Source organism: Helianthus annuus, chromosome 5 (genome assembly GCF_002127325.2).
Source record: "Helianthus annuus cultivar XRQ/B chromosome 5, HanXRQr2.0-SUNRISE, whole genome shotgun sequence".
NCBI classification, from domain to species: Eukaryota; Viridiplantae; Streptophyta; class Magnoliopsida; order Asterales; family Asteraceae; genus Helianthus; species Helianthus annuus.
In genome coordinates, this window is record NC_035437.2 from 145746376 (window position 1) to 145770017 (window position 23642).

Consider the following 23642-nt stretch of genomic DNA (forward strand, 5'->3'; position numbering starts at 1 on the left):
CTGAGAGTCCGCGAGGAGGACGTCTCCAAGACAGCATTCAGAACTCGCTACGGTCACTACGAGTTTCTTGTTATGCCATTTGGGCTTACGAACGCGCCTGCAGTCTTCATGGATCTTATGAACAGGGTGTGCAAACCTTATCTTGACAAGTTCGTCATTGTTTTCATCGACGACATTCTGATCTACTCCAAGAGCCAGGAGGAACACGAGCAGCACTTATGTCTTATCTTGGAACTTCTTCAAAAGGAGCAACTGTACGCAAAGTTTTCAAAAAATGCGACTTCTGGCTTCGTGAAGTCCACTTCTTAGGCCATGTGGTGAACAGGGATGGGATTCATGTCGATCCATCAAAGGTAGATTCGATCAGGAACTGGCCTGCACCGCGTACACCAACGGAAATACGCCAATTCTTGGGTTTGGCGGGGTACTACAGACGATTCATTTAAGATTTTCGAAGATCGCACAGCCGCTTACGCTACTGACACAGAAAGGTGTTACCTACTGTTGGGGAGATTCCCAGGAAACCGCTTTTCAGTACTTAAAGGATAGGCTTTGCAGTGCACCTATTCTCTCATTGCCAGAGGGCACGGATGATTTTGTGGTCTATTGTGACGCATCGATACAGGGGCTTGGTTGTGTATTGATGCAGCGGAATAAAGTTATTGCCTACGCTTCTCGTCAACTCAAAGTTCATGAACGGAACTACACGACGCACGATTTAGAGCTGGGAGCTGTTGTTTTTGCACTTAAGATATGGCGACACTACCTATACGGTACCAGGTGCACAATTTACACCGATCACAGGAGTCTCGAGCATATCCTTAAGCAAAAGGATTTGAACATACGTCAACGAAGATGGGTCGAACTTCTGAACGATTACGAATGCGTCATCAAGTACCATCCAGGCAAGGCCAATGTTGTGGCTGACGCTCTCAGTCGAAAAGACACTCTACCTAGACGCGTACGAGCTTTGCAGCTCACTGTTCAGTCTGATCTTCCTGCACAAATACGAACTGCTCAGATAGAAGCATTAAAACACGAAAACATCAAGGCTGAAGCCTTACGCGGCTCAAGGCAACGCATGGAACAAAAGGAAGACGGCGCCTACTATGTAACATGGCGTATTTGGGTCCCACTTTATGGCGGTTTACGAGAGCTTGTGGTGGATGAAGCACACAAGTCTCGCTACTCAATACATCCAGCGCCGGATAAAATGTACCACGATCTCAAAACTACATATTGGTGGCCTAGTATGAAGGCTCACATCGCTACTTACGTCGGCAAGTGCTTGACCTGTGCAAGAGTCAAGGTTGAATATCAGAAACCAGCGGGCCTACTTCAGCAGCCCAAGATACCGCAATGGAAATGGGAAGAAATTTCCATGGATTTTGTTACAGGCCTACCCAGATCCCAGTGTGGGAATGATACCATATGGGTGATCGTGGATCGACTCACCAAGTCTGCACACTTCCTGGCTATAAAGGAAACGGATAAGTTCTCCACTCTCGCAGACGTTTATCTTGAAGAAGTTGTTTCGAGGCACGGGGTGCCCACCTCCATCATTTCGGATCGGGATGCACGATTCACGTCAGAACTATGGCAAGCGATGCACAAATCTTTTGGCTCACGATTAGACATGAGCACAGCATATCATCCTCAGACGGATGGGCAGTCTGAGCGAACGATCCAGACTCTTGAAGACATGCTTCGGGCATGTGTTATTGATTTCGGCAACAGCTGGAAAAAAAACATCTCCCTTTGGTGGAGTTTTCGTATAATAACAGTTATCACACCAGCATACAAGCCGCTCCATTCGAGGCATTGTACGGACGTAAATGCCGGTCACCTCTCTGTTGGGCAGAGGTGGGGGATAGTCAGATCACGGGTCCAGAGATTGTAGTTAGCGCTACGGAAAAGATTGCACAGATACGGCAACGCATGGAAGCAGCACGCGACCGTCAGAAAGCATACGCGGATAAGCGTAGGAAGCCTTTGGAATTTCAGGTCGGGGACCGGGTTTTACTTAAAGTCTCACCCTGGAAGGGTGTGGTTCGTTTTGGCAAACGGGGCAAACTAAATCCGTGGTATGTCGGACCATTCGAGATCATTGAGAAAATAGGCAAGGTGGCCTACAAGCTAAACCTACCAGCTGAACTCGGTGCAGTTCACAACGTATTCCACGTGTCGAATCTGAAGAAGTGCCTGTCAGATGAGACCCTCATAGTTCCTTTCAAGGAACTCACTATCGACGAGCGGTTGCAGTTCGTCGAGGAACCAGTTGAAATCACGGACCGGGATGTTAAGGTCCTCAAACACAAGAGAATCCCTCTTATCCGAGTTCGTTGGAACTCCCGTCGCGGCCCAGAGTACACCTGGGAACGCAAAGATCGAATGAAAGAAAAGTACCCCCAGTTATTCGGAACCAATGCATCCACTACTGAGACTGAAGCTACTACTGCGGAATTTCGGGACAAAATTCTAAATCAACGGGGGGATGATGTGACACCCCAGGAAAACCAGTGAACAATACAGCTTACCTAGCTTCCTCAGTAACTGCATGCTAAATTTCGGGACGAAATTTCTTTTAAGTTGGGGATAATGTGACAACTCGAATTTCCGTCTTTCACTCTTGCATTTATTGCACGTTGACGTCGACTATTTGTTGTTTGACTTGTAATGTAAGTGTGGTGATATAATAAAGTGTTTTGTGATTTCATATGATTATGTGCTTGGTTGATTGTATAAGTATAACATGAGACTGTTAGTAAACTAAAGGGTAATAGCAGAATATAATCGATCAAGCCCATTACGGGCCCAAACCCACTAAGGATTTGACGAATCAAGTGATTCGCCAATGGAGACCCGACGCTTGGTTGATTGTATAAGTATAACATGAGACTGTTAGTAAACTAAAGGGTAATAGCAGAATGTAATCGATCAAGCCCATTACGGGCCCAATCCCACTAAGGATTTGACGAATCAAGTGATTCGCCAATGGAGACCCGACGCTTGGTTGATTGTATAAGTATAACATGAGACTGTTAGTAAACTAAAGGGTAATAGCAGAATGTAATCGATCAAGCCCATTACGGGCCCAAACCCACTAAGGATTTGACGAATCAAGTGATTCGCCAATGGAGACCCGACGAAACACAAATATGATTCGCCAATAGTAACTCGGCGAAACACAAGTGTGTTTCGCCAATTCTAGTCTCGCCGAATCTGATTCGCTGGCCCATAGGTGTTTCGCCAAAGCCTAGTTACGGCCCAAACTTATTTGCGTAAATATGTATATATTTTAGATTAGGAGAATGGTTACCAAAATTCTAAAACCCTACTCACCATTGTGTGTGCGGCGGCAGTAGACATCCCCTCGAGGCATCACCCCACTTTATCGAGATCGTGGTTAGTAAAATTCATGTTTGCGTAAACCCTTAATCTACAATTATTAATCTTGTTCTTGTTATGTATGAATTGACTAACAGAGTGTATACGCATGCTATATGATGTGATCTAATGCATATTTGCCTTATACATGCCATGTAAATCTTGATATCATACTCGGTTCAATCACATGTTTTATAACAGTGATGTCGGCCATCGAAGTTAATTTTAGTTTTGATTCCAATATCAATTTCTGAAACCACCGACCCACTAACAATTTGGTCCAATCAATTGGACAAAAATATGAGTGCTTCATAGGAAATTGTAGAACAATAATGATATAAAAGGAGTCTATGAAACTGTGCTTTAATTGCATGAGACTGCATATAGTATTCATATAAAATGGCGGCTATACTCTGTAGTGTATGTGCGATGTTTAGGATTTGATGAGTACATTTATATATGTGCATAAGATCTAGATTTTTGGTCCAATAACATAAAGTGATGGTTGCCAAATTGTCGGCCATGTGGGGGGCTTTTAATCGGTTAAGTGTTATGGAGGTCCAATGAGGGATCTTGTTCATGCATCTTGGGTCCAATCAAAAATATGTCACCTTACACTTGATTTTTATATGTGAATATGTATATAAATTAAAATAGGGTAAGGGTGCAACCGATGAAAAGTTCTTGCGGACCAATTGGGGTTAACGGTGGTTGATAGGGGTCGGCCACTAGGGTTTCTAGGTTACCGTGATGTTGTTGGTTACTTTCTATATCAGTTATGGTTTCGACGAAACAAGAAAGTGTTTCGCCAAAGGGGATCTTGACGAAACAAAAAGTGTTTCGCCAAGGGTAGTTGGCGAACAGAATGTGTCCCGTCAATTATGTGTTTCGCCAAAACCGTGTTTCGCCAAATTGAAATACTTTGCACAATAACCTGATTTAACTCTGATAAATGTTAACTGAAATATTTAACTGCTGTTGAGTGGTGTGCATGATTTATATGATAATGGATACATGCTAGTACTTCTGTGATTATACCTATACGTGTACAACTTGGATCTAAACTGATTATGCATACGTGCGTATTTAGGACGTGATTGATTATCTGTGGGCACTTATTTAGCATACCGAGCAAACCAAGGTGAGTTCACACTCTTACCAAGGCATGGGATTCCCGGGGTGTTGGGAATGGGATTGAAAGGATAAGGCTGAATAGATTCATACGGACACTGTTACTAGACTACCTTACCATCGTCCTCGGTTGTGCAGGACACATACGTAAAACCTACGTATACTTACGCTACTCGCTATCCTCGGTTGTGAAGGGTACTCACGTAAAACCTACGTGAACTTATTATACTCACTACTGCCTCGGTTGTGTCAGGCACTTACGTAAAACCTGCGTAAACCCCCGCGTACTCCTATCCTCGGTTGTGAAGGATACTTACGTAAAACCTACGTAAACCCCATACGCGCTACTGTTCTCGGTTGTGAAGAACACTTATGGTTACGCATAGTCTAGTGGATTAATAACAAGGGAAGCCCCCACCAATAGAAACCTATATTGGCTCAGTAGAGCCACCTGATACTCATGGACTTACTATTACGCATTTACTTTCTGTGAACTCGCTCAACTAGTTGTTGACTCTCTGCTGCATGCCTTACAGGACCTTAGGTACTATTGGAGCTTGCACAAGGAGGAGCAGGTCGTTGTGGGCAAATGGATCGTGATTACTTATTAAACACTTATGACGTTTCAAACATTAATACTTATGTTGGGTTACACATTAATGCTTCCGCTACACTTACTTACATTGGTTTTGATAAACGCCTTTCGTATTGATGGATAACTTTTACTATTTATTTATATGTTCAACATGATTGGTGGCTTGATCCTGGTCAGTCACGCTCCCAGGCGGTGGTACTCCGCGTGTGGATTTTGGGGGTGTGACAATCTATACTATATTATAATGTATGAGTGAGAGACATTTTATGATACCTAAAAAATAAGAAGTTTTTCCCTCTTAATTTATAAATACATTTCTTGAATGAGGGTAAATTGGTCTTTCAAACTATAATTATATTTTAGCCCCTCATCTTATTACACTTAAATCCCTAAGTTTTAACATAATTATGGGTAATTAGTTACATTTTCTCCCCCCAAAGAAAACTTACAATTCTTAAACGTATTCTCGCCATTACTTATAAACTATAAGGTTCTAAAAATTCCAAAAGTATCATGTCGACCTAGTCATTTCTGTTGACATTTTGATAGTTGTCTTGGTCAGTATTTGTAACACCCCAATCGCGTAATACAACAACACACGGCGGAAACATCGGGGAGTCACGTTACAAATTGCTCACAACACATGGTACTAGATTGTTTCATTCTGTTAACATTGTTTTACAATACAAGAATACATGTAATTGTCTTTTGTTTTAAGAAGTCTAAGGCCTGGATGCGATCCTATGTGTAGCATGCTTGAATAATCAGAACCTGAAACATATGTGAAAGAGACGTCAGCAAAGAATGCTGGTGAATACATAGGTTTTGTTTGCCAAATTAATGGCAAAAGGTTTGGTATTGCAATACTTTGACAACTACGAGAGTTGTCAATTGAAAATGGACTCTTTGAAACCAATAAATGACAAAAAGGTTTAGTATTGCAATACATTATCTTGATTATGAAACTTGTGGCAAAAGAGTTTTGTATATGGTAATCTGATTATTACAAGGTAATTTTATGCCATTGAAAATTATACTTGTTCTTTGTTCTCTTGTACTTTGTTTCGTTACAACATTGAATTCGGTCAAGAACTTGTAGGAGTATTATTAGAAATCCAATCAAGGATTTATAATAGTACTTTGGATATCCTTCTAAGAATCTAACATATTAAAATATGAAAGATTCTACAAGGATTTGGCAATTGAACATTTGTTTCAACTAAATATATATATCCTAAAGTGATTTGGATAACGCTACAAGGGTAATACAATAAGAACACTTATATAGGAAGTACCAGCAACATATCGACCATGTTCTTATGGTATTACACTCGTTTCGTTATCTAAATCACTACTAATCACATAAACACATAATCGTCAACTTGTTCCATACGCATTAAAGTATATCATAAAATGCAATCGAGTACTTAAATTAGCACTTTAAACATCCCACAAGAATCTAACTATGAAGATAGATAGATGCTATAAGGACTTGGTTTGGTCTCATTGTCTTGTCACATACGCATTAAAGTACTCAAAGAATCCAATCAAGGACTTCAAATTAACACTTTAAACATCCTACAAGAATCTAACTATGAAGATAGATAGATGCTATAAGGATTTGGTTTGGTCTCATTGTCTTGTCACATACGCATTAAAGTACTCAAAGAATCCAATCAAGGACTTCAAATTAGCACTTTAAACATCCCACAAGAATCTAATTATGAAGATAGAAAGATGCTATAAGGATTTGGTTTGGTCTCAATTGTCATGTCTTGCTTTATAAGAATAATACACAAAAAGCACTTTGTAAACACATATATGCCATACATTTGAGAAAAATTGATTACACATATGAATCACCCAAAAACATTTTAAAAACGTAAAATAGGGGACTATGTACTCAGGGGTTTGCATATACATCTTGTTCAATCGAAAAGCAAAGCTCAATGTTCAAGTGTTGAAGTGGTTCCTAGTGTATCGGATAACTACGTGTTAGTGTATCGAAACTTGAAACGGGAGATCGGATAGAATGAGGTTTAGAAACCAAAAAAGAGTTGGATCTCGTATAATATGGTTTATAATACCTTACATTCTGATTTGGAAGTGTTTCAAAGTGTTTTGACTTGTTACGGCTCGCTAAAGCGGTTTACGCTACTTTAGCGGGTCGTAAGTGTAACTATGGGTTCGGATGGTTAAATACTCCTATGACGAGTCTAATATGTCAAAACTAGTTTATATAAGCTGTATAATTAGTTTAGATGTCAAAACAATGTTCTTATATGTTCAAAACTATTTTAAAGAATATATAATCGACTCGTCATTTGCCTAACCAAACGATATGACTATAAGGTATAATCCCAATATGTTATTCCCTATAATACTATGGTCATAATAAAGGTCTTGATCGGATCCTAAAATTGACCAAACGGGTCTGATTCGAAAGTCAAAGCGGTGGTCAAACCGCTCGACTTTCGACTAAGAAAATAAGCGCTAAACTAGAAATGACGAGTTAGACATGTTGGAACATGTCTAATAATGTTATAAAATTGATTTGGTGTCAAAACTTTAAGTTTTACTACTTAAAAACCTTTTCGTCGTAAAATGCATTTTTTACTTTTAAATTCGTAAAACTTTGACTTGTCATTTCGCCTACGAAACGTGGTAATCAGAAGGTGCAATCGCAGGGGATTAATACCTTCGTGATTACGATCACGTTGAAAAGTTCAATTTGAAATTTAACTTGACCAAAATGGTTTGAACCGAAAGTCAAACTGTTTGACTTTTGGCTCAAAAAAGCCAAAATAATGAAAATAGACTAAGGAAGAACACCTACTTGTGTTCTAGGAATGCTTAGAACTCAATAGGAGGCTTCCATACATTGGAAACAATCTCCAAGAGCATATTAGAAGAGAAAGAATGGAATGAGCAAAGAATGAGGTGAAACAAGGTGGCTATTTATACTTGAAGAAGTGAAAGGAGACCATGCCAAGTGTTAGGAGGTGTTCTAGGATGATCCCAAGTGTTTAGTGAGGTGTTAGAAGCAGAAGGAAGGTGGCAAAATTCGAGCTAGGTGTCAATATATGAAGCAACTTGGCAGAACTTGGAGGCCAAGCAAAAATCTGTTGCTGGCACCTCTATACGGACCGTATTGGGTTTTCCTTTACGGTCCGTAAGGCCAAGCTGGGGCAAAAGTTTTGAGTTTTGGCATATTTAGCCCCTGGACTTGTATTATCGCGTTTTGTCATTTTTAACCCCTTTTAACCTAATATTTAGGTTATATAAAGGTGTTAATGAATGTGTAACTTGGATTTTGTCTGGAAATTCATGGATATCATTTCATTCGATCGTACGGTTACGTGTTTCATAAATAAAATACAAGACTTTATTGAACACGAAAATGATCGAAATTGTTCAACGATTGAAATTATGCATTCTCGCCAATAAAATACAAGATTTTATTGAACACAAAAATTTTCCGAATTGTGTAATGATTGAAAATGTACGGATGTCACAGTTTAAGTATCGGTTAACGGATTACTTCCAAAAGAAAAAGTTTTTTTGAAAGTTCGGACTTTTCCACAAGGGTTACAGTATTGACGTGTGGATTAAAAGATACAAGTAGATGATGCCTTAATGTACAAGTGATTAAATCCCAACGTACTTAGTCATTATCATAGAATGTTTAATAGCTACAAAATGTCAAGTGATTAAATCCTCATCTTTAACAAAATTGTTAGTAGTTACACTTTATCCCTTATAAAAAACTAACCCCACCCCCACGATTTTTTAAAGGGTCATAACTTTTTGGTACGTTAATATATATATTTTTTAAATTACACCATATAAAAGAGTATTTTACTCTCTTCAATTTGAGTATAGTATTGCTATTGGCTTTTTAATTAAAAAATTGATATGTTACGTGATTAACATTGTCTAAGGGTGAGTAACAACTGAATCGTTAATCAAAACCGAACCGAAATCAACAAAAAATTGAGTTAACTAAAAATTGATTAACCGAAACCCGAATTAACCAAAAACGGTTATCGTTTCTTGTACCCTCATTTAACAAAAATTAACTGAAACGAACTATTCATATTTTCATATATTTCTAGGTTTTATACCTTCAGTTCATGTATTTCATATTTACACCCCCATTTTATGTATTTATACTTCCATTTCATGTACCTACACATCCATTTCATGTATTCATACCTAAATTTCATGCATTTCTAATAAAAAGTTTTAGCCCAAGTTTGGTTTTAGCAATTAACGGAAATTAAATGAATCAAACAAGAAACCGTCAATTTAACTGAATAAACCAAATCGATTAACTGAAAACAGATGGTTAATCAATGACCTTGATTTCAATTGAGGATAATAATCTAACCAACCGAACAATGCACACCGTGGCAATGTATGTGTTTCTCGTCGTATCGCGCGCGCACCTATCGGTTATTAACCAAAACCGGTTATCGGTGAGCAATAACTAAATCATTAGTCTAACCGAAAACAGATGAAACCGAACTGAAATCAACCAAGCACTGAATTAACTGAAAATTGAAAACCAAATTAACCAAAAAATTGTTATCAATTTTTTGTACTCTCGTTTAACCAAAATTAGCTAAACTAAACAGAATCATTCATATTTCATATATTTCTAGCTTTTACACATTCAGTTCATATATTTCATATGTTATATCTTCATTTAATTTATTTATACTTTCATTTCATGTATTTATACCTCAATCTCATATATTGATAAGCAAAGTTTTAGCTCAAATTTAGATTTTGCTATTAACTGAAATTAAATGAATAAACCGAAAACCGTCAATCTAACTAAATAAACCAAAGTGATTAATCGAAAACCGATTAGTTAATAAAATAGACTAACCGATAATTTTGGTTTCGCCTTCGGTTGAGGATAATAACCGAACCGATCAAACCATGCACAACACAATGAAATGGATTACCCGATTACTCCGCTTTTGATGTATATCTATCACAATAATGCTACAATAAATATTATTTAAATAAGAAAACTACAAAAACACAAGTATCGCAATGCGATGTGTCGCACCCGCCGCGTCACGCGGGCATCCTGCTAGTACCCAAATATATATGTAAAAGAAATACCCAATTTCATAGATGACGACAATAGTGTATGCCAATATCTGATGGTTTTTAGCAAAGATTACAATCTAGATATCATAAAAGATTACAACAAAAAAGTGTATTCCTTTGGGTTGATGATTCAATTGCCTTAATAACAAAAAATGATATATTACATATTTAAAAAATAAAATAAACTATTTCGAGTTTATATAACAACCCTAAAAAAAACCCCTTAACCTAACCCTAAACGTCCCTATTATACCCCGTATGTGAGAAACGAGCCTAGAATACCCTAATATCTATAAAAATCAAATAAAAACAAATATACAAAGTCCTCGCGGGCCGCGACCCGGTCCCCCTTAACTGTCGTGGGGCACGAGCTAGTTAACTTGACGGACACACAAGTCCGCCACGTGTCCGGTTACGTATCAAGGCTACACCCTTGACTCACCAAGGCTAGTGCCTAGCCAGTCTATCTCGCGGGCCGCGAAGGCCGACCCTGTAACTCTCGCGGGGAGCGAGCCGCCCTTTGGCCAGACTATAAATAGGAGTCGAGAGCCTCATTTGTAACCGTTCAAATTACTTTCTTTTCTCTTATCACTAGTAGGCTAAAACTCTTGGGTATTATACCCCTATAAAGCGAAGCTCTGCCTCGTTGTATGTATTATAACCCTATTTGTTACCCTACACGATCGATCTAGGACTTCATTACGCATGTTAGGGCTCTGCCTGACTCAGTCATTGGAGTTCTGTCTCGTGTTACACCCGATTGATCTAGGAGTCCGTAATGCATGTCAAGGATCTGCCTGACTCAGTCATTGGAGTTCTGTCTCGAGTTGTACGGTTAATGTGATTTGGGTTATCTTACTAACACGAGTGCATTGTTTAAATTTTAATAGATAATGACCCGGAGATTCACCAGGAAGCTTTAGTTTTACCTAAGTAAACAACATGAGTACATCTTGCTTTTTGTCATCTTTTTGTAAATCTTTTTATGAGTCAAAATGTTTTACCAAATGCTTTAAATAATACTTAACAGTGATTGAGTCTATGTATTCTACAATTACTGCCGGTATGTTGGGGTTTGTATAGATTATTTTAATCCGTTACTATTGAACAAAGAGTTAGCCAATGAGTAACATGACCCACAAGTCAGGTGTTGACAATACTGAATGAGTAACTGTGTAGATATAAATATTATAATCGCTCTCAATACTATAAAGTTATAAAACTGTTTTGATTAAACTGGGATGCACTCACCAATATTTCTTGCTGATAAAACCTTTTTAAAACGCTTTTCAAGTAACTTAATGTGAAGCTAATAGAAGCCAGCTGGAGAGCACTGAAGGCTTGGAAAAGTGGCTATAAAAGTTACCTAAATAAAAAGGAGTTTTGTTTTCAATAAACTAGGGTTTATCCCTATAAATGTATTGTAATGGAAACTTGGGTTTTGTCCCATTTATTTATTATAAAAAGTTTGGTGTTTTAACTCTGATAAAATATTTCCTAACTACGGTCCGGATGTCTCATTTCCGCTGCCAAATTCCGATACCACCCGCTCTGCGTAATCGTCCGCGGCCACCCGCCTCCCGGGTGTTGGTGCAGTAATGTCTATCGCCTCCGTCAATACGAGCCGTAGCGAGAAACTGAAGATAACTAGCTTTATATTGTAATAAGTAGAGAAAAAGGCAAGGTGGCAATATTGTAATCAATGAGAAATCTCATTAAAGCCTTGGCCTATAAATAGCAGGTTTATGTGTTAGATTTAAGACTTTTGGCCATTTGCACTTTGGAGAGCTCTAGTGTTAGAGAGAGAAGCTAGAGAGAGAAAGTGTTGTGTACGTGATTCAAGGTGCTGTAAAATTTCAGATTTCTAATATAATCACATTTATATTACGTTCTCGTGTGTTCGATCATGTTCGTGTACGGATTTCGCACGTCACACGTTCGGTTCGCAATCGTTTCGGAGTCAAAACCGGTCCTAACAAGTGGTATCAGAGCAGGAGCTCGATTGCACGATCAAACACACTGAATCGCACAGGATTTCATCGATTTCAGATCCAAATTTCATTCAGATTTGCTCAATTTCTTCACTTCTACATATCTTTTACGTTTTTATCTGAAAATTGTCAAATTGAACGGGTTTTTACGGTCCAAATTAGCTGATTTTTTTTATATGTTGTGCGAAAATACCTGATCTATAACCCTACAAAGTTTCATATCTTAATTCAAAGCCGTTTGGGAGAAATCTAAGTTTTTTTATTCGAAAAGTCATCAGTTCATTTGAGATATTCATCCAATTCGTACGAATTGGACATTGTTATCCCAGTTCACACATATTAGACCCACACTTCACATGAATTGCACCCAGGTCGTACCAAAATTGCATCACTTCGTATGAAATGGACTTCACTTCGCATGAAATAGCCCCATTTCGCTTGAAAGTTCATCAATTCGTTTGAAATTGAACGTCCAATTTGCATGAAGTGATTCACAGATCCTCAATTCACACGAGTTGAACCCTAAACAACCAGGTTGTGTGAACTTGTTATCCAGGTCGTACAGATTGAGTGAAGTCTTATCAGGTCGCGTGAAATTGTAGTTAGATTGTTTGAGACTTATTTCAGGTCACACGAAGTGACTAAGTTCTTGTGAGAATTAATTGTTTCAAGAGTATCGGCCCAATCAAGTGAAAGTATATTCAGCCCATGTGACTTCATATGTTATCGGCCCAATCAAATTGAATTGATAATAGTATTGTCAGCCATTAACTCAGTGTAGTGCATGTGAATTGATAAAGCTACTGTCAGCACATTAATAATTGAGATCCACGAGATGTTGTCGGCCACATGATATCTTGTTGCAAGTGAAATTATAATTCATTGTTGAGGTAATACAAGTCAACCGCCACCCGATCGACCAAGCATTTTGTCGTCTTATGCCATAAATTGAGTGGTGGGTTGATCGAACTACCACCCTATCCAGATTACAAAGTTCATTTGTTAATTAGTGCTGATCAATAGAACACAGGTCACACGAGGTGATCATTCAGGTTGTAGGTTCAGTTCGTTTGAACCAGTTCGCATAAACTGAACTCATGTTGCTTAAAATCTCACCAGTTCGTAAGAAGTTGGTCCAGATAGTTTTAAACTGTCCAATTCGCATCAAAGTTTAATTTGCACCAAAATCCATTTCGCACCAAAGTTGACTAAGTTGATTGAACAGCAACTCGTTCAGAGTACCCGTCCGATTCAAGTTTTTTGATAATTTTTAAACTGATTGTGTTTATTCGATTCGGGTGATTCAAAGGTGCTGTGATTCGAGGTGATTCGAGGAGTTAGCATCATAGCTGAAGAGTTTTACAACACGTTTTACAAGGCGTTTACGTCCGAGTCTTCCGAAACCTCAACTGTCACACCGAAATCCATTACAAAAGCGATCAATGAAAACATTAATCATGACAACTTTTTTTGGAACTCATTCAAAACCGATCAAGCTTGATAGTAATGAGGACTACACTTGGTGGAAAGAACATTTCATTAACTGGGCAAAAGCTTACGCACATGAAAGTTGGTTTTGTTTGGAATTTGGATATGATAGACCTGTCAATGATAAAGGCGAAGAAATCCCACTCAAAAGCTTATCCATAGAGGAGAAAAAGGAATTCTCATCTGAACAGAGAATGATTGCTTTGATCCAGTGGTCAATTAGAGATGACATTTTTGCATTGCTTAACCATGATGGGTCATCAAAATCTGTTTGGGAAGCTTTACGGGTTAAAGCTGAGGGGGGGGGGGGTAAACAAATCAAGAAAAATAAAATTGCTTTATTAAAGAAAGAATTTGATTTGTTTGATAGCTTGAAAGGTGAATCAGTTCGACAAATGATAGAAAGATTTTGTCATTTGAAAGTTGAACTTGATAGGTTTGGTATTGTTAAAACACGAGAGAAAATAATTGATAAAATCATAGAAGCGTTACCACGAGCTGATCAGTGGCAAACGTTTGTGTTTATCTTGAAAAATGATGTTTTATATGATTCAATTACTCTTGATGTTTTGATTGAAAAAATTGAAAGTCATGAACTTGAATTGCAGAAACAAAACAAGATGAGTAGTTCTTCACATCAACAAAATGTCGGTCTTTATTACAAAGGTAATACACCTTTAGTAAAAGTTGGTGAATCACCAAAGACCGGATTCAGCGTTGAAAAGACGAAAGAACCACAAACAAGCTCATCAAGCTACAATCCAGGATATCATTCATCCTCTTCAAAAGCAAGCTCTGAAGAATCTGAAGAAGTTCTCTGCAACATCGCTCTTAAACTGAAGAATTCTCCGGCTATGAGCATCAATGCAGCAAAACAACAAATGAGTTTTCTGGCATCTGTGTTAGAGTCATACGAAGGTCTAGTGTCTGGGAAAATAGGAAACTCAGAACTGACAAAGGAAGACTAGGACCAGATCGACCCAGCAGAAATGGAACTCATTGATATACACTGCTGTTTAGCAAGTTGTATTCGAAGAGCTCAGAGATATATGGATATTACTGAGAAGCAGTCAATAGGTGGTCCGTCAACAAAGATGGGATTCGACAAATCCAAAGTGACCTGCTTCAGATGTAAGCAAAAAGGTCATTTCAAAAGAGAATGCAAAAACTCTGAAGTTGACGAAACTGAGAAACCTTTCAATGATGATTATTGTCGAAAGGCGATTTACCACAGTAGCAAAGAAGAGCCGAAAATGATCGAAAATAATCCCAAAGAGAAGTCAAGAGCATGTGCTATAATCCATGATGATGAAGGGTATGATTGGAGTGAGACTCTTCCAGAAGAAGATCGTGTTGATGATCGATTCACAGCTCATGGTAGAACTATATCAAAGAGCAAACATCATGCTTTAGTTGTTGAAATCAAGGAGAAAACCATAGAAGAAATTCTAAGTGAGAAAACCAAAAGAGAAAGATTCTTTGCAGGATGCAGGATTGAGAAAATGCAAGAAGAATACGAAGATGCAAAGTACTGTGGAAGATACGACAAGAAGAGAGATTGCTATGTCAACAGAAATGATGAACCTGTCGTTCACATAAAAGAAGTGGTTTTCAATGATGTTCTTGCAGTAATTCCTCTGTCCGGCGAATACTATTCGAATGTTGCAAAAGATAAAACCTATTTGAAAAGGCTGGACAAGATAATTCGTGACGTGATGACCGCGAGTTTGAAAAAGAGGGATGAAGAAAAAATGAAAAAGAATGTTGAAAATTTGGTTGATGATCTGAAGAAAGTTGCTGAAGAAGTTAAAGTTGAAGTTGTGAAAGTTGAGGATGTGAAGATATCTGAGGAAGAGAAGCTAAAAGAAAAAGTTGTTGAAAAAGAAGCTATTACTGAAGAACAGCAGGTTGAAGAAGACAAGAAGCAAGAAGAAGAAGAAGAAGTGAAGATGGAAAGTTCGGTTGAAGTGAATAGTGATGCTGGTGCTAGTGATGAGAAAAAGAAAGATGCTGATCAAACTCAGACAGATGCAGAAGAGAACACCGAAGTCAATCACTGAGGTAAATTCTGATTCTAAGATCATAAACAAAAGTGTTGAACAGTGCAAGAAATGCATGGAAACGTGCAGTGCTTGTACTGAAAAAGACGAAAAATTCAGAACAAGAGATCTTGAATTTAATAAAATCGAAGAAGTTTTCAAAGTAAAATGCAAAGAAATGCTAGAAAATGAAAAGGTTTTAAAAGAAAATGATGAAAAGATAACAGAAAAATGTAAAAAATTAGAAAAAGAAAATGAAGTTTTGAAAGAAAATGTTTTAAAAAAGACAGAAGAGTGTTTACAAAAGGAAAATGCATGTCAAGAAATGAAAAAAGAATACGATTCAATAAAATTGGCTTATCACATTACAAAAGAGTCATATGAAAATGTGAAGAGTCAAATGAAACTTGTTCAATCCAGATTGAAATACTGTTCTGAAACAACTGATACGCTTAAGCGACAGTATTCAATAAAGCAACAAGTTGTCAATTCTTACATTGAGGATGTTACTAAGCTAAAGCGTCAAATAGCTGATTTAGAATAGGATAACAACAAGTTACATAGTTATCATGCATCATCATATGTACTTGAAAGAATTTTAAACATAAAACCGGGTGATGATGATTCTGAGAAAAACAAGAAAGGTATTGGCTTAGAGTTTCATCAAGTTCCACCGCCGGAAAAGTTTGAATTTTATGATGATGAAAAGGTCGAAAAAGCTTTCAACATGGTAGATCAATTGCCAAATAATATTGACGTAATCGATTCCAAATCTGATGATTCTAGTGATTCAGAGGTGGTAGGTAAGGTCGTTGAAAGGGTGTTGAAAAAAGAGTCGGTTGAAAAAGGTAAATCTGAATCACATGATGAAAATGAAGGTAATTTTCATGAAGAATATCTGAAAAACTCAAAATCCGAGAAAAATTTGAATGATGATTCAAAAGGATCGATTTATACCATGATTGGATCGGACAAATTATTCTTAGATATTGTATTCCCGATTCAGAATGTGATTTCAGAAAAGATTGATAAAGTTTTCAAAATGGTTGAGATTGAAAAATCTGAAATTCCAAAGTTTGCTGGAAAAGATCATAAAACTTTTTATAACAAACCTGGTTTCAAGAAGAAAAACATGAAGGCTGGTTTGGGTTATAAAAGGAAACAGAATTGGAAGAAAAATGAAACGCCAAATTATCAGGCGAAGATGAATTTTGTTCACGGAACAAGTTCAGAAGAAGAGAAAGAATCCAATTTAGACGACAGTCTAATGAAGAGTTCTATGCTCAAAAGAAAACACAACAATAACAGGTGAAAGATGTTTCAAAGAGAACATGTTTCAAATGTGGTCAAATTGGACATCTTGCTCGCAAGTGTCAAAACCTGTTGGTGTTGAAATAAAAAAGAAGTCTGATGATATTGAGAAACAAAAATCTGAGGATGTGAAACAAAGGTCAACCAGATTTAATTCAAAACAAACTTGGAGGTACAACACAAACAAGTTTGTTTCAAATCAAACTTGGAAATCAAACCCGAATAGGTTCGATTCAAGACAGACCTGGAATTTTCACACACCCAGATTAAGAACAACACAAAGTTGGAAAACAACTGTTGACGCAACGAAACCACAACAGTTTTGGAAACCAAATGTTGTTCAAAATCAAAATGTTCAAAAAGAGTCACATTTTTACAAAAGAGGTACTCCAAAAGGTCAAACATGACTTCGGTTAATGACGAAAAAGTTGAAGTCAAAATTGACGAAGTCTTTGTACAAATTGACAAAGATTTTCCAAGATTGAATGAAGCTTACTGTGTTGAAATGCCTAAGGTCAAACAGATCTGGGCTAAATTGTTCAAGTGATTGAATTAAGATTGAATGTGCAGGTGCTTCCAAAAAAAATGTATGTCAAGAGGAGTGTCGGAGCAGCCTGGCACGAGGAGAGGAGGCTGCTGAACCCTGAGTTGGTTAAACAGGGAGTTTGTTTGTTTCTGTACATAAATAAACAATATTTCAAAAACCCTAAAAATTGAAAAATTTAAAAACCAAAAATATGTTTTTAGTTTGTCAAAAATTTGAAAAATCAAAAATATGTTTATTTTTAAATTTGCAAAAAAAAAATTACTTGAATATGCCGAAACCCTCACGGCGGAACAAACATAATTAATTTCACAAGATTGAAAAACGGTTTTTAAACTGTAAAAAAATCAATGTGTTGTAAATCATGGGGGTACATTATATTTTCTGCAATTCAGTAAATGAGAAGCAGAAAATGGATGGCGAGACAAAGCTATCTACATCGGTTTATCAAATTTTGTTTAAGTGGTTTTGCATTTTAGGGGGAGTATGAAATTGTTAGAAAATCCAAAAACATTAGAAAATTTGAAAAAGCACAAAACTCATTTTGAATTGAAAAATATTGAAAAACGACAAAAACATGATAAAATTCAAAAATTGAGTTTTTGTGTAAAAAGAGGAAATGATAGTACATCAGTAGACAATCACAGTACGCTAAAGAAATGGAAAGTCAAATGTGATAAACGGTCTCACTGATGATATGCCAGTAGGTTTTTACATGCTTAGTAGATTGTTTTCGAGATATAAACCTAAATATCATTACTTTACTTATCTCGTGGGGAACATCTCTCGGATATATGGGTAACCCCCGAAATCTTGTTTGAGCGATTGCCTGATTCTGAGATACTAGGTCTTTATACTGTTTGATATCTGGGGTATTATACCTGGTCTTCTGATTTTGCGGAAGAAATGGCCTAGACCTCGTATAATAATTTATGCGCTTTAAAAGCTTACCCTCTGCACAAAAATTGAGAAAATATCGAAAGATATGAATCAATTGCAGTTGAAGAAAAGATTCCCTAAAGGGAACACACCTAAAGTTAAGCCTTCATCTCTTTGACTGAATGGAAGTTCATCCCTGAGCTCTCAAGGTCTTGCACTAACCCAGATACAGATATCAAATTGGTATACTCACCTGTAAGACTGAATCTAGGGAATTTTGATACGAGAGTATATTCTGAGGTGGGACACGCGAATAAGTTTAAGTTCTTAAAACACTAATCTCGTATCTCAAATCAATTGAACTTTGTATGAAAATTTAAGTGGATCAGTATACTGACAATCTAAGTGAATCGTTTAGAACTTAAAGTGTTTAAAGCTCAACGGTACTAGTGATTTGTCATAAACTGTTATGATCCTCTGACACGAACTCAAACAAAAATATTGTCTGTAAATATGTTTGTAAATATTTCTTTACTACTTTATGTTTTAGAAAAATACAAAAAGATTTTGATTTCTGCTTTATTTTCGACAACCGATGTCTGTGATGCTGTGTTTCAAAATCTAGTATGTTGATTGTGTTTCTGAAAATAAAACAAGTTCATTAATTTGAAACTTGAATTTTTAATCAAAAATCAAAAACAGTTTGTGATATCTCCAAGGTCATTAATTTGGACTTGGATGATTACTTATGAGGTATTTGGATGTTCATATTGTTAAAATCTGTAAAAGAGCCAGTTTCCGATCTTGTTCTCTAAAACTGCCAAATCAATAAAGATTGTTGATAGAGGGAGAGAATCAAGTATTTCTGGATATATTCATATTATTATATCTTAAAGCCAGGATCTTGATTTAGAAAATAGAGCCAGGATTACGATTCCTGGACAATTGAATGATCAAAATGTTTGTACTTATAAATATATGAGGATTGCAGATGTTGTAACAGACTACGATCCCGACAGCCGAGTCTAGGGGGAGTCTGAAGACGAGCTCAACGCAAGAGGAAGCGTGGATTCAAGGAGCCATGTAACCATCCCAGAAGAGCTTGTATATGGAAAGCCAGGTATCGATCCCAAAAGCACGAAAGCTTGACGAAAGGAGGAGCCTGATGAAGAAAAGAGTCTACAGAAAAGGGGAGCTAAAGCTGAAGACAGATCCACGGGGATTCTGTTCAAGCACGAGAGAGTCTACGTTGATGAAAACGTGTTAAAGCTTCAAGAAGACTGAAAGAGAGAGAGTAAGACAAGATGCTACAGATTGACTACGACAATATCCAAGGGCGAGTCTGTTGGTGCAGTAATGTCTATCGCCTTCGTCAATACGAGCCGTAGCGAGAAACTGAAGATAACTAGCTTTATATTGTAATAAGTAGAGAAAAAGGCAAGGTAGCAATATTGTAATTAATGAGAAATCCCATTAAAGCCTTGGCCTATAAATAGGAGGTTTATGTGTTAGATTTAAGACTTTTGGCCATTTGCACTTTGGAGAGCTCTAGTGTTAGAGAGAGAAGCTAGAGAGAGAAAGTGCTGTGTACGTGATTCAAGGTGTTGTACAATTTCAGATTTCTAATAGAATCACATTTATATTACGTTCTCGTGTGTTCAGTCACGTTCGTGTACGGATTCCGCACGTCACACGTTCGGTTCGCAATCATTTTGGAGTCAAAACCGGTCCTAACACCGGGGCAGGGGTCGAGGGCTGCGACAGTTTATATTCGGGTATCGGGGGTTCAGGTAAACATGTATATCACAGAATCCCATTCCGGTCACTGACCCGCAAAAAAAAAGATAATCGCATACCCGATCTCACACCGGATTACCGACCCACCCTATCCCAAGTGTTTCAAGTTTACCTATTAGGTTTGGGTTCTATTTCCATCCCTTCATGGAGGAATTAATATCTTCATTCTTTGGATACCATCCTTATATAGAAAATGATGTGGGTAAGTGTCATGTGGACATTCATAGGTCCGGACTATGATGTGGGTAACCAAAGAGAAAGCGTAGACCAGAGCTCTCAAGTTACCGACTCCGGGATTTTAGCTTGTAGACCATCAACTTTGGAAAGTGAGGTTTGCAAGGTCGGCTCATATGTCCGTAACTTCATTTGCTTGCTAGAGTTTGAGTTTGGTTAGGGTTAGAGGCCAAGAACATGACGGTTCAAGTAACATGTCTGGTGACTTTAATGGTTTGAAGGCTTTAATTTGAAAGAAAATTCTTTGGCATATTTTGTTCATTGTTGATGTTTACCAACTTCAACTTACTGTTGTGGCCCTTGTAACGCACCAAACATCTTGAATTTTTAAGTTTTTCAAGAAGTACCAGATTTAACAAATGTTGTTGGTATATCTTGCAAATGAATTGATTTTATAAGAGAGAGTCAAAGAGAGAAATTAGGATTGAATCCAGCAGTTAAAACCGGACATGGAAAGAACTAAGAACTGTCACTAGCAAGAGCCAGGGATACACGTCAGAGTTCTCACGAAAAAACACTTCACTGTTTGCCTGCTTATATCCTAGTGTTATTAACGTGCTTGAATATATAGAAACTCTAGGATTCAATGATGCTCACATAAGTCAAGAAAATGGACTTCAAATATATACATGAAATCTTTTAAATTTGTACATTATTAACATTTGATGAAGCATATCTTCAGAGTTAGTAACATATATTGTGTGTAGCTCCTCAAAGAAAGGATCAAGATATACTGAATGCGGATGGGATGACTAAATCAAAATATAAAACGAGTATATTGACCCAACATATGAGATTGATATGATTAACATGGAAGACGAGTATGTTGATCCGAAACAACGGAAAAGGAAGACCAACACCACCAATCTTCATCACTACGAGGTTAATAATTTTAACACGGTTCTTGGTATGCATATTTAAGAGCATGGACATTTTAATGAGGCAACCACTGAGTTGCTTAAATGTACGAGTTCTTTGAGTCTGCGTCGTAATTTTAGTGCCTTAAATATAGCAAACTTGCTAAAGTTGGCCAATATGTATCCGTATGATTTTAATTTTGATGAAAAGATAAACTTTAGTATGAACTTGGCCACTACATTGTTAATGTGAAAGAAGATGCACAGTTTGCCAATATGAATGGGCTAAGAGATCTTGCCTAAAGGAAGGTAGAAACTGAAAACATATTAATTATCCAGTCGTTTACTAAAGTTATCACTAGTCATATCGGTTACAACAACTAGTGTGAAAAGAACGATTCTTGCATTTCTTATATTCAAAGAGAGTTATTCCAATAAGTTTCGGTTGAAGATGTAATGCAATGTTTTCAAAAAATAAAAACTCAAAGGGAACAACTATAAGTAGTTTTTTTTAATTCGTAAAAACTATCAAATTTATATTATGTGTTTTTCTAGTTTCTAGTGACATGTTATTTAAGAGTAAATTATAGAAATCGTCCTTTGTGTTTATACCAAATTTCAAAGATTATCTTTCCTTTGAAATTGACAGGATTTGTGCTTATGTTTACAAATCTTGAACGTTACGTCGTTTGGCCTTAACCCATTTAATTGGTTTTCATTAAATCTGGTCACACAAGGTTAGTTTAGTCTTTTTACCCATTTATTTAAAAGTATTTTAATAAACAAATTAAAAAAACTTAATGTGCATATGTATACATAACTATCGCCATCCACCACCACCACCGACCCCACACACACTGTAACGCCTCGCTTTTTGAAACTTACCTTAAGTAGAAAGATTATTCACGTTCCTATTTTTGGAAACTTATATCCGTATCGTATTCGTGTTTCACTTACAACTTCGTAATTTGTAACTTGGATCGTAATAAAACTTGATCCCTTTATTTAAATTATACTTCGATTAATCATACTTGTTTTACATTCAAAACATATGCATACTTGATACAAATTCATTATTCTCGTATACACACACATGATTCTTTTGTAAACTAGCGAAAACACGCGATCTTGGTATTTATTATATGCTTAAACGCTTGATTTTATATCCACAATACATGGCCTACACTTTTATACTTATTTACCACCTAATTACATGTTATTTATACAAGATATACATGAAAACACTTAGAATATCAAACTACAGGGACCATAAGTGTCAAAATGTAAAAATTCCACTGCTGGACCATGGCCGCAACTCGTGGACCCTGACTCCCCACCTTGCGCGACACGTGGGTGATGTCTAATCCGTGATAGCCTTGATCAGCTCGATAATTGGACGATTTTTGCACCTCAACTCCCAACTAATAGCCTTTAATACCCAACTAACTCACCATTAACACAAACCCTAAGCTCCACACTATAGATACATATCTTCCACACTATCTTAACACTTTACACTCCCTCAAATCACTCTCCAATCCTCTCAAATTCATTCAAACTTCCAATGTTGGCATATTCATACCTTTGCTCAAAACAATGAGTTTTGAGCACTTTTCTTCTACTTTTCTTGTGTTTTCTTGTACCAATCTACTTGGATGACCTTCAAGGATGTTATCCATGATTCACCAAGGTGTAATCACGTGATAAATCACTTGCATAAGGCTCCAAAGTTAGATTTACTTTATGATTTACATTAACTTATGCAAACTCACTTTTCTTCAACTTTTCTTCATCATTTCTTCTTTTACAAAGCTTGGAACACCTCTAGGAATGTTTCCACAAGGTTTATCATGGTACACCAATGTGGAACAACACCATTTTGAGGTCCAAACATTCTGTTTTGGAAGAAACTTGGTTAACTTATGCAAAACTTAACTTTTATGCTTGAATCTTGCACCTAGCAACCTCCTAAACCCATCAATGGTTGTGGAACTTGTTATAGTTGATTCTTACAAGTTTAGAGGTACAAACAACCTCTAGACTTTCTGTTTTGTTAGGGTTCAATACAAACCACAAGTGTTGAAATCACATAAGTTTACCATAGTTCATATGATGGGACTTATGTTGGATGCAAGTGTGAACTTTAGATGCTTTGGCAATCCTAACTTGATTCCACACCTCACTTAATGACTTACATGATAATATATGAAAATCTATAATGGACTTAGCTTAGATTATTAATATAACTATATAAATATACATATA